The sequence below is a fragment of the Gopherus flavomarginatus genome, chromosome 13 (genome assembly GCF_025201925.1).
Source record: "Gopherus flavomarginatus isolate rGopFla2 chromosome 13, rGopFla2.mat.asm, whole genome shotgun sequence".
Lineage (NCBI taxonomy): Eukaryota > Metazoa > Chordata > Testudines > Testudinidae > Gopherus > Gopherus flavomarginatus.
In genome coordinates, this window is record NC_066629.1 from 4105742 (window position 1) to 4119833 (window position 14092).

General features: G+C 57.2%; 2 non-coding genes across 2 annotated transcripts; both read right to left on the minus strand.

Annotated features, from left to right (window-relative positions):
* Positions 1-4214: 4214 nt before the first annotated feature.
* On the minus strand, positions 4215-4402 carry LOC127033886 (U2 spliceosomal RNA). Its single transcript, XR_007769241.1, has one exon. It is a non-coding gene; the product is annotated as a U2 spliceosomal RNA (small nuclear RNA).
* Positions 4403-13317: 8915 nt separating this feature from the next.
* Positions 13318-13399, minus strand: TRNAS-UGA (transfer RNA serine (anticodon UGA)). The gene has a single exon. It is a non-coding gene; the product is annotated as a tRNA-Ser (tRNA).
* Between the last annotated feature and the right edge of the window lie 693 nt (positions 13400-14092).

Sequence of the window (14092 nt, forward strand, 5' to 3'; positions counted from 1 at the left end):
CTGAAGCTTCTTGCAGGCACTAGAGTCCTGGATCCTTACACCTCCTGGAAGGATGGCTCTTTGGAACCTCACGTCCAGGAGCAACAACATCTCACCAGCTCTTCAGGAGGACGACACCCGGAGAACCTCTCCCACTGCCCAGGACCAGGATGCTGAGCGCTGCCCTGCTGGGAAGGCTGCTACCAGAGGAGTCCTCCCGATGACCCAGGATGAGGATGCTGAGTGCTGCCTTGCTGCTCCAGAGAGGGATGCTCCTGAAGGAACCACCTCCTCAACCCCAGACCCCGAAACTACTTACCACCCTGCCCGGAGGAAGGCCGCTCCAAGAGGAATGCACTCCACAGCCCAGGATCTCGATTCTACATGCTGTCCTTCCAGGCAAAAAAATATCGTGGTCAACGAGTCCTGCGCCCCCACCCCGGAGTGACTTCACCTCCTCAAGCTTCTCTGCCAGACCGAGAGGAACCACCTGGCAAGTCTGCCGGCACAACAGAGGTCCACCCCACGGAGGATGAGGCAGGGGAAGATGACTGCATCAACCTCCAGTACCCGATCCCTACAGACCTCCTCCTCTTCCCCTTCTGCCTCCCCCTCTGTGCAGACCAGACCCTCAGGGTCCTCAGCAAACACGTTCGTAAGACCTACAACAAACAAATTGCTTTTCAGTGTAGCAGCTGCAATCTACCCTTCAAGACTCAAAAGAAATCTTAGTATCATCAGACCACATTCAAGGGACTCCTCATGACACCCTGCCGATTCCAACCCTGACCCACACTGAAGCTCCGGCTTCAGCACCTCAGCCAGCATCCCCAGAGCCACAGCACGTAAGATGGGGCAGCGCTCTCTTACAGTACCACATAACACACATGGGGCCAGGCTGAGTTGTTGGTGAAACGTTTCTGCAAGAGGAGCTGGGGATTACCTGATGCCTTGAGAAACAGGGCTCGAGGGCTTCTCCAGTTTTGACTCTGGGTCTGGAACTCGAAAAAGTTCGGTTCCCCATCTCCGAGGGCCAGCGGGTTGAGCTGCAGGGTGCAGCTGTGCTGCAGGTCACCCAGGAAATGGGCATGCTCAGCCTTGTCATAGCCCTGCCCCAATGCTACAGTGAGCAGCACAATTCTCTCCTGGTCCTGCCTCCAGGGCATGGCTCTGATGAGCTGCCCCTCAGGGTAGGTGTAGGAGCAAAGGATCATCATGCATGAGCCGCTCCATCCAGCCAGGGGGCCCACAGGCAGGGTCAGCCCCCAGCCCTGACAGCCAGTACCTGGAGGGGCAGCAGCACACTGCTATCTGCAGCACAGAGCCCCCTTGTGCTACTCTAGGGCACTGGGGCCGGCACTGACCGCCAAGGGAGAGTCCCCACCCCACTCTCTGCAGCAGAACAACCCCTAGTCCTGCCCTGGGGCATCAGAGCCAGCCCTCACTGCCAGGGGAGCGTCCCCACCCCACTCTCTGCAGCAGAGCACCCCCTAGTCCTCCCCTGGGGCATCGGGGCCAGCCCTGACTGCCAGGGGAGAGTTCCCACACCACTCTCTGCAGCAGAGCACCCCCTAGTCCTGCCCTGGGGCATCAGAGCCAGCCCTGACTGCCAGGGGAGAGTCCCCACCACACTCTCTGCAGCAGAGCACCCCCTAGTCCTACCCTGGGGCATCGGGGCCAGCCCTCACTGCCAGGGGAGAGTCCCCACCCCACTCTCTGCAGCAGAGCACCCCCTAGTCCTGCCTTGGGGCATCGGGGCCAGCCTGATTGCTAGGGAAGAGCCCTCACCCTGCCTCCTGCACAGCAGGGCCCCCTGGTGCTGTCCTATGGCATTGTGGCCAGCCCTGACTGCCAGGGGAGAGACCCCAACCTGTCCCCTGCAGTAGAGCACCTCTTGGTGCTGCCATGGGGCATTTGGGCCAGCCCTGACTGCCAGGGGACCACCCCGCTCACTGAGCAGAGCGCCCCCTCATAATGTCCTGGAACATCGAGGCCAGCCTGACTGCCAGGGGAGAGCCCCTACCCTGCCCCCTGCAGCACAGCATCCCTTAGATGTTGCAACTGAACCCCAGACGTTCCATATGCCCCCTGCTGGATTCCAAGCATTGGCAGGTGGAGCTGGTGCCATGGCAGAGTCTCCAACATTCCTGGCTCCCAGTTCATCCCTGTTACTGTATCCCAGCCCCAGGCCCAGTTCAACCAGCACCACTCACCAGGCAGGATGGAGAGGGCCAGCAGCAACAGGTGCGGGGGTGGAGCCTCAGGGGAAGGGGTGATGAGGGGATGGGACTGGGAGAAGGGTCGGTGCAAGTGTGTGGTCTCGGGGTGAAGGGTCAGGGTGGGGGTTAAGTTGAAGGGGTGGGGTCTCAGGGAAAGTCACAGTGTAGGGGTGGGGCCTTGGAGGAAGAGGCAGTATGGGGCGGGGCCTAGTGGGGAGGGGCAATGCAGGGTAGGAATTTGGGAGAAGGGGTGGCGTGAGGGCAGGGCAGGGATGGAGCCTTGGGGGGAGGGGGTGGTGCAGGGCCAGTGTCTTGAGGAGAAGAGGAAGCACAACCCCAGGAATTCAGGGGAAGGCGCACTGTGGAAGACTAAGAAAGAAGACCACTACGCTCCAGGACAGACCAAGACGAGGATCACTCTCTTGCCAGCTCTGCAGAAATTTTCAGCTGCAGCTGCTCCTGCATCTACTGCCTCGTGGAAAACTCAGCAGTAACTGACCTCAAAGACCACCCTCTGCTCTTCTAGGGAGACACGGACAACCAGCAAGGATGAAAAAAATCAGTGCCTGGCTGAAGAAACCCCCCCGGGGTTCCTCTGCAGGGAGATCTTGCACCACGAGGACGGTTCTTTGGGACCTCACAGCCAGGAGCAACATCTCACCAGCTCTTCAGGAGGAGGCCCCCCGGAGAACCTCACCCACTGCCCAGGACCCAGAAGCTACTCATCACCCTGCTACTCCTGAGACAACGGCTATCAGAGCCACTCTGCTTCCCTCAGCAGCTACCACCCCCCATCTCCCTCTCCCCACTCTGCCTCCCACCCCCAGCCCCTTCTCCACCCAGCTTCCCTCCTTCCCAGGCTTCCTTTCTGCAGGTGAGGCCATCCAGGGCGCCCTCCTCTTCCTCGCCGGCGGACACAGAGGCTTTGGTGCATCCACAGCCATGGCTCAGGAACACCCATCTGGCCCCGTGCACTTGACAAGCCAGGAGGGTGTTTGACGTCCTGTCCTAATTCCTGGCACTGAGAGCGTGGGGCTGGGACATGCCTGCCCTCGGGCAGCTCTGGGAGGCGGCTGCACAAAGGGGCACCCCTCTATGGAAGTGGGGCAGTGGCCAGGGCGCTGAGACGTGTACAGTGGGGGGAGGACTGAGAGTCACTGAACGAACTGCAAACCCTGGATAGGATGGAAACTGCTTCCCGCCAGGGACTGTGGCAGCCCCTGTGAGCTCCCCTAGTCCCAGGCTCCAGCACCCCTAGGCAGCAGTCCCAGAACCGCCCCTGTCACTTGATCCTTCCTCCCATGTGAGCGGCTCCGAGGCTGGTGCTCTCAAGGGGAGCAGCCCCTGCAGAGGGTAGATTTTGGGGAAGCCCAGCACTGACTGGTGCCCGCCCCCACTCTGTCAGCTCTCCGGCTCCTCTGCCTTTGCCCAGAGGCTTTCTGGGCTACAACCACGCCACCTTGTGGCAGTTCCGGGGCCAGCATTAGGGCAGGACAAAGCTGGAAGGCCTGGCTGAGGGTATGGCTCCCCCTAAACAGCTATGGCTGCGCCGCCGGGGTGCTCCAGTCTAGGGGAGAGTGGAGCAGCCGAGGGAGAGGGAAGGAGCCTGGGAGTGACCCTGGAGGGTTGTTGGGTGTGGATGGGACAGCAGGGAACAGTTTCTTTTGGGGGATTGTTAGGGAGTTGGGGCCTCTCTCCCCATTCAGCCTCTGGGTGTATGAATATGATTCAAACCTTCCTTTTCTGATCCTATAAACTATCCCCAGTCCCTGGGGAAACCAGTCATAGAGACTATTCCTGGAATAACTCTGTCCTGGGGGACACTGTTGAGAGATGCTCATCCACAATCTCCTAAGTGCTTTACGATACAACACTAGAGCAGGAATAAGCAGGGCAGCTGCAAAGCTTGATAAACCTACATCACAAAAAGAAAAGAGAGAAACTAACAAAAAACACAAAAGAAAAGCACAACCCAGCACCTGCTTTTTCTGTTTTTGAACCAGTCTGCTTTCCCCAGGAAGATTCACCACACCCAAAGATACTGCAATACCAGGATGATGCACGGAGTGGATAGAGAAAGCCCCTAATCCATCTCCCCACTCCACAGATCTATTTGATATAAGGCTTTCAATGGGAACATACCAGATATCAAACTGATACAAAAAGATTTAAAAGTTTATTAGAGAATATTTAAATAAAGATGATACAGAGAGTTTGAAGGGTCAGTTATTGGTCATCGGGGGTAACATACAGAGTATAGGGGGATGCTGGTATTTGGATATTGGTTAGCACATAATATATACAATCTGCAATGTCCCCAGTGCGGGGTGTACGGTGGGTGGGATCAAGGTACAGTAAGGAAGCAGTGAGGGTACATCGCTCATACAGTGGGTTACATTCAGTCATGGGTATAAGTAAGCGGGCTGGGTAATGGGGACAGGATGACCCTCACAGGGTGGAATCCAGTACGGTGGGTTCAGGGCTCAGGGGATATAGTTCAATGGGGGGGTTTATAGGTCTCCTCCCCCCTGTGGGTGCACGAAGCCACGCCGGCTCACTCCTGGTAATGGTGGTGACTGGTGATGTGCTCCTTGTAAATGTCCCTAGACCATCGAATAGTGTCCAAGACCATCAAACATCTCATGAGCCGCGCATAGTGACAGCCCACCCCACAGGCCCTAAGTACACGTTCATTACAGGGGTCCCAGGCACACAGCGCCCCGACGATCAAGGTGTTGGTGTAAACCTTGTAGCCCTTTGTCCACAGAGTGTCAGCCAAGGTGGTGTATTTTTCGAGTTTATGGGCTCGGGCTTCCCGGAAGGCCGGGGTCCTGTTCTTGAACGGGATCGTCACGTCGACGAGGATGATCTTTTTCCGCTCCTCGTCCGTGACGACGATGTCCGAGGCGCAGCCAGCTGTTGGTGTCGGGGATGGTGCGGTTGACTGCGATCTCACCCAGATGTGGGGCGATGGCCTTCACCAGTCGATCCTGGAGGGCGTTGTAGCACAGCTACCAGGCTCTGGCGTGGGGCTTGCAGCTGCACAGGACGTGGGGCAAGGTCTTCATGGCGTACCTGCACTTCCTGCAGTGCTTGTCACGGTTCCTGTGGTGGACGGCTCCATTGAGCGGGACGCAGTTCAGTTGGGCGTGGTGTATGAACCGCCAGTCAGCGAAACAGGTGAAGCTGCCCACGGGGAGAAAGTGGTTGCTGGAGTCCCACTTGCTGGTCACCTCGAAGACCTTGCCCTGGTCGGGTTTTTTCCTCAGGGTGTCCATGTACAGCACGCGGACGGCGGCCTTCAGTGACCTCTCCAGGACTCCTCTGGCTCCAGGGCTGACGATGGTGTTGCCCTCCATCTCAATCAGCGGCACCAGGACTCCCAGCTCCTGTTGCTCCTCGCTCCATACCCAGAGGCAGCCCAGTCGCTTTCCCAGCCGCCGCATGGCATTGCAGGCACGGGACCACAGCGAGGCAATGTTGCCCCCGTCCCAGGCGAATTTGCCATCCAGGGAGCCGCTCAGGAAAGTGGCTACATCTGCGCTGGAGGGAGGCCTGCCAATTCGCTTCTCGATGACAGTGCGTAGGGCGGCTGCTGCGACGTTCTTTACCATGGCATCCGGGCACGTCAGGAGGCAGAAGGCATGCGTGACGACCGTGATGTTCCAGAGGTCACCCATGCGGGGGATGTTGGCACCACCGTGCCTGTGGGCAATGTATATGAGCTTGTTGCTGGCTCTCTGGGGCAGGGACAGCCACTTTTTGACCTGCTGCTGGATGGTGTTGTCTGCCTTGTTGAGGGGCACCTTTGCCACGGCGGAAACTCTCAAGATGAAGGCTATGCGGGGGATCAAGAAAGTGTTGAGGGCATTAATCTTCTGCCAACGTGCTGAAGATGTGGTGGGGGGGGATGGACCTGGAAGCGTTGGACAGGTCAAGCCACGCTATTGCGCACTGCTTCTGCGCCCTCTTGGTCATCTGGAGGACGGTCTGGAGCAGGAAGTTGTGCTCGTAGCACCCCTCCGACGGCATGAAGCCCTTCTGGGCCGGGCTGATGGCTCCCCCAGCCTTTGCCCACTCCGTGATCCTGGCTGCCAGGCAGCTGGCGTACAGTTTGTACATCGTGGAACAGAGGGAGACGGGTCTCCAGTTGCTGGGGTCGTCTCGCTAGCTCTTTTTGTGGATCAGGACAGTCATGGCCTTCTTCCAGGAGATGGGAGACCTGCCAAAGCGCCGGCATAAGTTACAGATGCCAGAGAGCACAAGGCAGCCAGGGTCTCGCTTTCTGAGCAGGCTGTAGGGGATGCCATCCTTTCCGGGCGTGGTGTTCTTTGTTCTGGAAAGCCTGGCTGTCACCTCTTTGGGCGTGAAGTCGGCCTCTAGGTCGCCTGTATTGGTGACATGGGGAAGGGGGCGGAGGCAGTCCGGGTGCTGCGCGTCGTTCCTGGGCATGCTGCCAAACACTCGAAGGAAGTAGCTGTAGAGGCCCTCGGGTGGGATCGTGAAGTAGGATGGGGGGCCATCGAGGACCTCTCTTACAGCCTTGAGGCGGTTCGCTCTGTACAGCTTCTGGATCTTGGAGGCTGCTGTCGGGTCGTAGCGATGGTTGGTGTTCCTTCTTCCAGTTCCTCTGGAGGTGGTGGCATGATTCGGGACGGGCCATCTGAAGGCAGGCCAGGTAGTCACTTGGTTTGGTGCCCTCTTTGAAGCAGCCTCTGTAGATAGCTCGCGGGTGAGCCTGTCGATGAGCGAGTCAAAGTCCTCGAAGGAAGCTGCCGCTTGGAGCTCCTCGATCCAGGTGGCCTGCCAAGGTGTGGCTGGCCTATCTGGCTGCTCTTCCTCGGGTTCTTCGACCGGTGTGGGCAGTGGGTTTGCCGCGTGATCAACAGGTTGTCTCACTTGCGGCTCAGGGGACCTTTCGGCTGGTTCCTGACGCAGTGTCACCAGTAGGGTAGCACCGTTGTTGGTTGTTGGTGGGACTTGGTTTGGGTTGGTGGGTGTGGAGGTGACGCCTGGTCTTTCGTGCATGGTTGTCATCTGGTGGGTACCTGTAGGAGCACGTGACCTTCTGGTGGCGGGGATCGGCCTGGCGTCTTTTGGGACGGTGTCGGTCCGTCCGATGATGAGGGACTGGTGGTGCGGTCTGGTCGTGGCGGTGGATCCTGCGACAGTATCAGTGTGTGGAGTGGTCTAGGGGGTGGTTTCTGCTCCCCCAGCGGGTGTGGTTCGTAGTGCGGGTGGGGGAGTTGTGTTGGCTCCCCTTGTGGCTGGTGTTCGTGGGGTGGTCCGAGGGCCAGCGGCAGATTTTCGGGCGGCCATGTGTGGTGGAGCACTGACCCTTCTTGAGGTGGGGTCACGCTGGTTGAGCCTTGAGGAAGCACTGAGACGCCTCAGCTCGGAAAGCTTCCGAGCGACCTGCGAGGCTGTGACAGGACCCCTGCTGGAAGGGGCTTGGCTGGCGTCTCCTTCTGCAGCAGGCTTCGTCCTGGCGGCAGGGCCCTGGTCCACTAGCTCAGGGACTGGGGTAGGTTTCTGGGCAGCGGCTGCTGGGGTCGTACTGTTCCCTTGCAGGGTAGGAGCAGCGGGCCAGGACATAGGATGGCGGGGGGTCAGAGCTGGAGCTGCTGTTGTGTGGACTTTCTTGCAGCTGGCCTGGTGCTCCTTGAAACTCTTCTGGGACTCGGAGGGCAGGCTGCAGAGGGCACAGCTGAAGGCGGTGGACTTGTTGTGGCACCTTCTCAGATGCGTGGTGACCCCTCCGAGGAGAGGGAAGTGTCGGGGCTGCCAACAGATGGGACAGATGAGTGCATCCACGGCAAGGGGGTACTTAAAGTAGACAGTGTCTGAGGCTGAGTAGTCATCTCGTGGGGTGTCCCGCTGGAGGTCAGGGGGGTTGCCCCTCGGTGGCGGGGGCTGTTGGAGCGCAGAAGGTGTGTCCGGTGACTGCAGGAGAACGGCAGAGCCATCTCGAATCGGCTGGAGCTGCTGGAGCGCAGCGGGCATGTCCGGTGTCTGCGGAAGAATGGGAGAGCCATCTTATAGCGGCTGGAGCTGTGGGAGCACAGGGGGTGTGTCCGGTGACTACATGAGGACAGGAGAGCCATCTTGTAGTGGCTGGAGCTGTTGGAGCGCGGTGGGGGGGGTGTCCAGCGACCACAGGAGGACAAGAAAGACATCTCTTGGCAGCTGGAGCATCTGGTGATCGGCGGGCAGGTCTCTCGTGAACTGAAGCAGCTTGTCCTCAGGGGGGCAGTCTCTCAGTGGCTGCAGTTGCTGGTGGGTGGTGGGGGACCCCCCTGTGGCTGAAGTGTAGGGGAGCTCGGTGCCTGGGGCAGCTCCTGTCTGGTGAGGCTGACTCTTGGCGGCTGCAGCCACTGGGGGGCGACGGGGGAGTCCCTCTGCAGCTGGGGTGTAGCAGGGGCATTTCTCTGCCTCTGGGATGGCTGGCACGTGGCGGGGCAGTCCCCCGGTGCCGGGTCTTGCCTCCTGAAGTGCATTAAGGAGCTCCCCAGGCGCCGCGAGCAGCGGCGGCTGGGGCATGGGTCCGCGTCCCCCGGCGGCCCGAGCAGCAGGGCGCCCCTCGGAGCTACCCCAGACGCTCCAACAGCGGCAGCGGAGGAGTCTCCCGGCAGCCCGAGCAGCGGCGGCGGAGACATGCTGCGGGGCCTCCCGGGCCGCTTGGGCAGTGGCAGCCAGGGCGCGGGGTAAGGATCCCCCGGCAGCCCAAGCAGCGGCGGCGGAGACATGCTGCAGGGCCTCCCGGGCCCCTCGGGCAGCGGCAGCCAGGGTGCGGGGTAAGGATCCCGTGGCGGCCTGAGCAGCGGCGGCTGGAGCATGCCACGGGGCTCGCCGGGCTGCCCGGGCAGCGGCAACCGGGGCGCAGGGCAGGGGTCTCCCGGCGACGCTGGCAGCAACTGCCAGAGCACATGGCGGGGCCCCCCAGGCCATGCGAACAGCTGGGCCGCGGGGCAGGGATCACCCAGCGGCTCAGACCACACCGGCCCGAGCGGGTGGCGAAGCTCCCCAGGCCGGACAACCTGCCAGGGCGTGGAGCAGGGATCCCCGGGCGACTAGGGCAGCAGCGGCCGGAGCACGTGGCGGGGCTCTCCAGGGAGCACGCGGCAGCGGCATGGGACAGGGATCCCCCGCAGGTATGGGTGATAGTAGCAGGGCCGCAGGGGGGGGTCCCCCGTGAGAGTAGGTGTTGGGGCTCAGTGGGGCACTCATCCATCGCTGAGAGCAGTAGCTGGGCAACGGGGCTTCTTGCAGGCAGCTGGGATGCTGAGGGACAAGTTTCAGGCTGCATCAGCGGCTGGGCAGCTGTAGATCTCTCCGGCGGTAGGGCCGTGGGGGCGTCGTCGTTCTGTGGCTGCTGGTGGTCGGGAGGCGATTCCTCCCGCGGGAGGAGCGTGGTGGTGCAGGCTCCTTGTAACTGCTGGCCATCGGGGAGGTTCCTTCGGTGCTGGGAGCCCAGTGGGGCAGACTCCCGGTGGCTGTAGCTGCGGGCGAGCAGCTGAGGGTTCCTCAGGGCTGGAGCACTGCAGGGCGGTCTTCCGTTGGCTGGAGAGCGGGGCGCAAGCCCTTCTCCGTGGTAATGTTCTGGCAGGCTGGTCTCGTGGTGTGGGAGCCACGTGTAGCGGCATCTCGGGGGAGATCCTTCTTGGTCTTCTTCTGCCCCCTGGATTTACCAACCTGCCGTGTCCGTGGGACCACAAGGGCAGCACTCAGGAGCCTCTGGCGAGTAACCACCGGGATCCTGTGTCGGGCGGTATGGCGTACCGGGGAAGAGATCGGTGCCTTGGCCTGCGTTTTAGGAGCAATAGGGTGCATCCCTGACCACCATTACACTTTTTTAAGAGTAGTAAGTACAGTGTATTTAAATCGAGATTTAAAAGTTTATTAGAGAATATTTAAATAAAGATGATACAGAGAGTTTGAAGCGTCAGTTATTGGTCATCGGGGGTAACATACAGAGTATAGGGGGACGCTGGTATTTGGATATTGGTTAGCACATAATATATACAGTCTGTAATGTCCTCAGTGCGGGGTATACGGTGGGTGGGATCAAGGTAAAGTAAGGTAAGGGGCCGGGTAATGGGGACAGAATGATCCTCACATGGTGGAATCCAGTTCAGTGGGTTCAGGGCTCAGGGGTTATAGTTCGGTGGGGGGGGTTATAGGTCTCCCCCCCCATGGGTGTACGAAGCCACGCTGGCTCACTTCTGGGATTGGCAGTGGATTCGTGGTACTCGTCCCTTTACAGTATGAGGGAGGCTGTCATACTGTAAAGGGAAGAGTAACACCCTCCTGTGTACAATACTATAAAATCCCTCCTGGCCAGAGACATCAAAAACCTTTTACCTGTAAACGGTTAAGGAGCTCAGGTAAACTGGCTGACACCTGACCCAAAGGACCAATAAGGGGACAAGATATTTTCAAATCTTATGGGAGGGTGGAGGCTTTTGTGTGTGTGGGAGGGGGTGTTCGCTCTTGGGACTAAAAGGGACCGGACATCAATGCATGCTCTCCAAATCTTTCTGAACCAGTCTCTCATATTTCATAGTATAATTCCCAAATCTGGACCTTAGCGTCCAAAATAGGGGTACTAGCATGAATTCTCCTAAGCTTAATTACCAGCTTAGATCTGATAGGCTGCCACCAATCAGGATTCTGAGTACCTGATAAACTCTGGTCTCCCCAAACCTTCCCTGGGGACCCCAAGACCCAAATTCCTTGAGTCTCACAACAAAGGGAAATAAACCATTCCCTCCCCACTCTTTACCTCCTCCCAGATCTTTCCCGCCCTGGGTACACTAGGAGATCACCGTGATTCAATTCCTTGAATCACCACACAGAGAGGAATGATACCTTACCCTAGAGGCAATCCAGATTCAAGCTCCGTGAATCTAAAACAAAGGGATTCCACCCTTCCCCCCCTTCTCTTTCCCTGTTAAGTACAGACTCAATTCCCTAGAGCCTCAACAAGGGGGAAAAAATCAGGCAGGTCTTAAAAGCAAAACTTTTAATAAAAAGAAAGGAAAAATAAATGGTCTATCTCTGCAATTTAGATGGTTAAAAGTACAGGGTTTTTCAGCTTATAGACAATAGAAAGAAAGCTTTCTCCAGCAGAAATACAATTTAAAATACTTTCACCCAAATACACATTAAAACTCTACCAGCCAGATACACAGTTGCAAATACAGAAAAACAATTAAAAAGACTAAACTGTCTTTCTACTTTTGTACTTACAAAATTGGAACAGAAGATTAGAGAGCCTGTAGGTACGTGTGGTCACTCTCAGAGCCTAGAGAGAACAAAGCAAAACCCAAAAACTACTAACAAAGGCTTCCCTCCACCTACATTTGAAAGTATCTTGTTTCCTGATTGGTCCTCTGGTCAGGTGTTTGGGTCCCTGTTTGTTAACCCTTTACAGGTAAAAGAGACAGTAACCTTAACTATCTGTTTATGACAGGGGGAGGCTTTTGTGTGTGGGGGGTGGTAGTGGTGTTCGCTCTTGGGACTAAAAGGGACAGGACATCAATCCATGCTCTCCAAATGTTTCTGAACCAGTCTCGCACATTTCAAACTTGTAAGTAACAGCCAGGCAATGCGTATTAGTTTATCTTTGTTTTCTCAACTTGTGAACATTCCTTTGCTAGAGGGAAGTTTATCTCTGTTTTGTTGTAACTTTGAACCTAAGGCTAGAGGGGGTTCCTCTGGACTCTTTGAATCTGATTACCCTGTAAAGTTATTTTCCATCCTGATTTCACAGAGATGATTTTTACATTTTCTTTCTAATAGAGTCCTTCTTTTAAGAACCTGACTGATTTTTCCACTGTCCAAAGACTCAGAGGTTTGGGTCTTTGTTCATTTTTGTAACCAATTGGTGAGAATATTATTATCTAGCCTCCCCAGGAAAGGGGGTGTAAGGGTTTGGGGGGATATTTTGTGGGAAGAGGCACTCCAAGTGGTCCTTTCCATGTTTCTTGTTAAATCGCTTGGTGGTTTTAGCATACCAGGTTTTGACCTAAGCTGGTAGAAATAGGCTTGGGGGCTTTCATGTGGGTCCCCACATCAGTACCCTCGAGTTCAGAGTGGGGAAGGAACCCTGACAGGGGATGAGACTCTCTGGGTGCAAGAAGTAGAGTTCCCAGTAAGATGTGAGACTTAATTCTATGGAGCCAGGTGCAGGACTTTGACAGGGAGGCTCAGGTATGGAGAATTGGGGGGCAGCAGATGGAGTGGCTGTCTAGGTGCAGAGATTTAGTGACCCTGAGGTGCAGAAGGGAGAAAGAGGACAAGGAATTGGCAGTGGCCGTGGAGAAGAAGAGGAGGGGTGGAGCCTCTCAGCAAGCCTGGCTAGCTCAGTCAGGAGAGCATCAGGCTCTTAATGGGAGGGGCCAGGGTTTGAGCTGCTGTCCAGGGACTCAGCTTTTCAGTTGCCTTGTGTGCCAGGAGCCAAATGACTCCTGGTGGTGCCTAGAGCCACTTGTGGGCCAGGGAGGCTGAGCCCTGTGGCACCTGCTTTGTGCAGGGCTTCTGGTTGCTCAGACACAGGGAAGGCTTCTGCACTGCAGCGCTGACTTTCCGAGTTCCCGGGGGTTGCTTGGCCCCTGCTCCACCTCAGGCCCTGACCCCAAACCTCCACCCTGTCCAGTCTCTTCCCCACACCCTATTTCTTCATCTCCCCATGCCTCTCACACACCCGATCACTGGCAGGCAGGAGGCGCTGCAGGGGAAGAGGAGGAGCTTGTCAGCCAAGCCTGCTAGCAGATGGCAGGTGCAGGGGCAGAGCTGGCTGCCAGGCACCTGTTTTTTTTCCTGTTGGTTCTGCAGCCCGATAGCACCCATGGAGTCGCTGAGTCGGCTCCTTTAACACACTAGAGAGAGGAGCAGAACCAGGGCTATGGCTAATCTGTGGAGCGCTAGGTGAGCAGCAGAGGCTTCAGGGACTGAGAATTTCCCTGACACCTCAGGGACACAGTGTGAGGTGGTGTCCCAGGCATCTCCAGGAAAGGAGCAGAGCAGGATTTGCTTGGGGTGGGGAGAGATTTGAGAGTGTCTCAGGGGGCTGTACAGAGGTATTGCCTGGGTGAGGGACTGGCTAAAACACAGACCTCATTGTGAGCAGGATTTGAACCTGCGGAAAGGAACCTTATTGGATTTCAAGTCCAACACCTTAACCACTTGGTCATCACAGCTGTAAGCACAATAATGCTTCAGTACCACAGAAACTGGTGAAGAATCCCAATGTCCAGGCGTGACGTCATCTGAAATCCAGATTTCCCACAGCAAACCTGGCTCCCAAAGCATCTGGGGGATTTGGGGTTTGTTCTCTTTCCCTAGCCATGTGCCATCGCACAGACAGCACTTTGAAAAGTCTCCCCTCCCACAGAGCGGGAATGGGAAATGATTCTGAACTGAAAGCTTGATGTGAATGAGGGTGTCGGGACCACCGGGCCAGGGACTGGCGTTTGCTAGAGAAACCAGTGACACACAGAGCCAGGGTAATGAAAATGTTTCCTGGAGTCAACAGGTGAAATAGCAGCAGTATTGTGCAGAGAAATGTCTCATGAGAGGAGTCAGTGCATTGGTGGTTTGGTAGCAGAATTCACAGATACAATGTGGCAAGTCTGTGGGTCGTGAATGAAGGGCACTGGCAGAAGGGTGACAGGGGAGCTCAGGGCTGGGATTTCAGGTGCTTCAGGTCAGGAATGAGGGGCCCTAGCAGAGCAGTGATGGGGGAGCTCAGGACTGGTTTAATAGAGGCTTCGGATTGGGAGTGAGGGGAACCAGCAGAGCGGTGAGTGAGGACCCTCCGGCTGGGACAACAGGGGCTGCGGATCGGGAGTGAGGGGCACTGGCAGAGCGGTGAAGCAGGAACCCAGGACTGG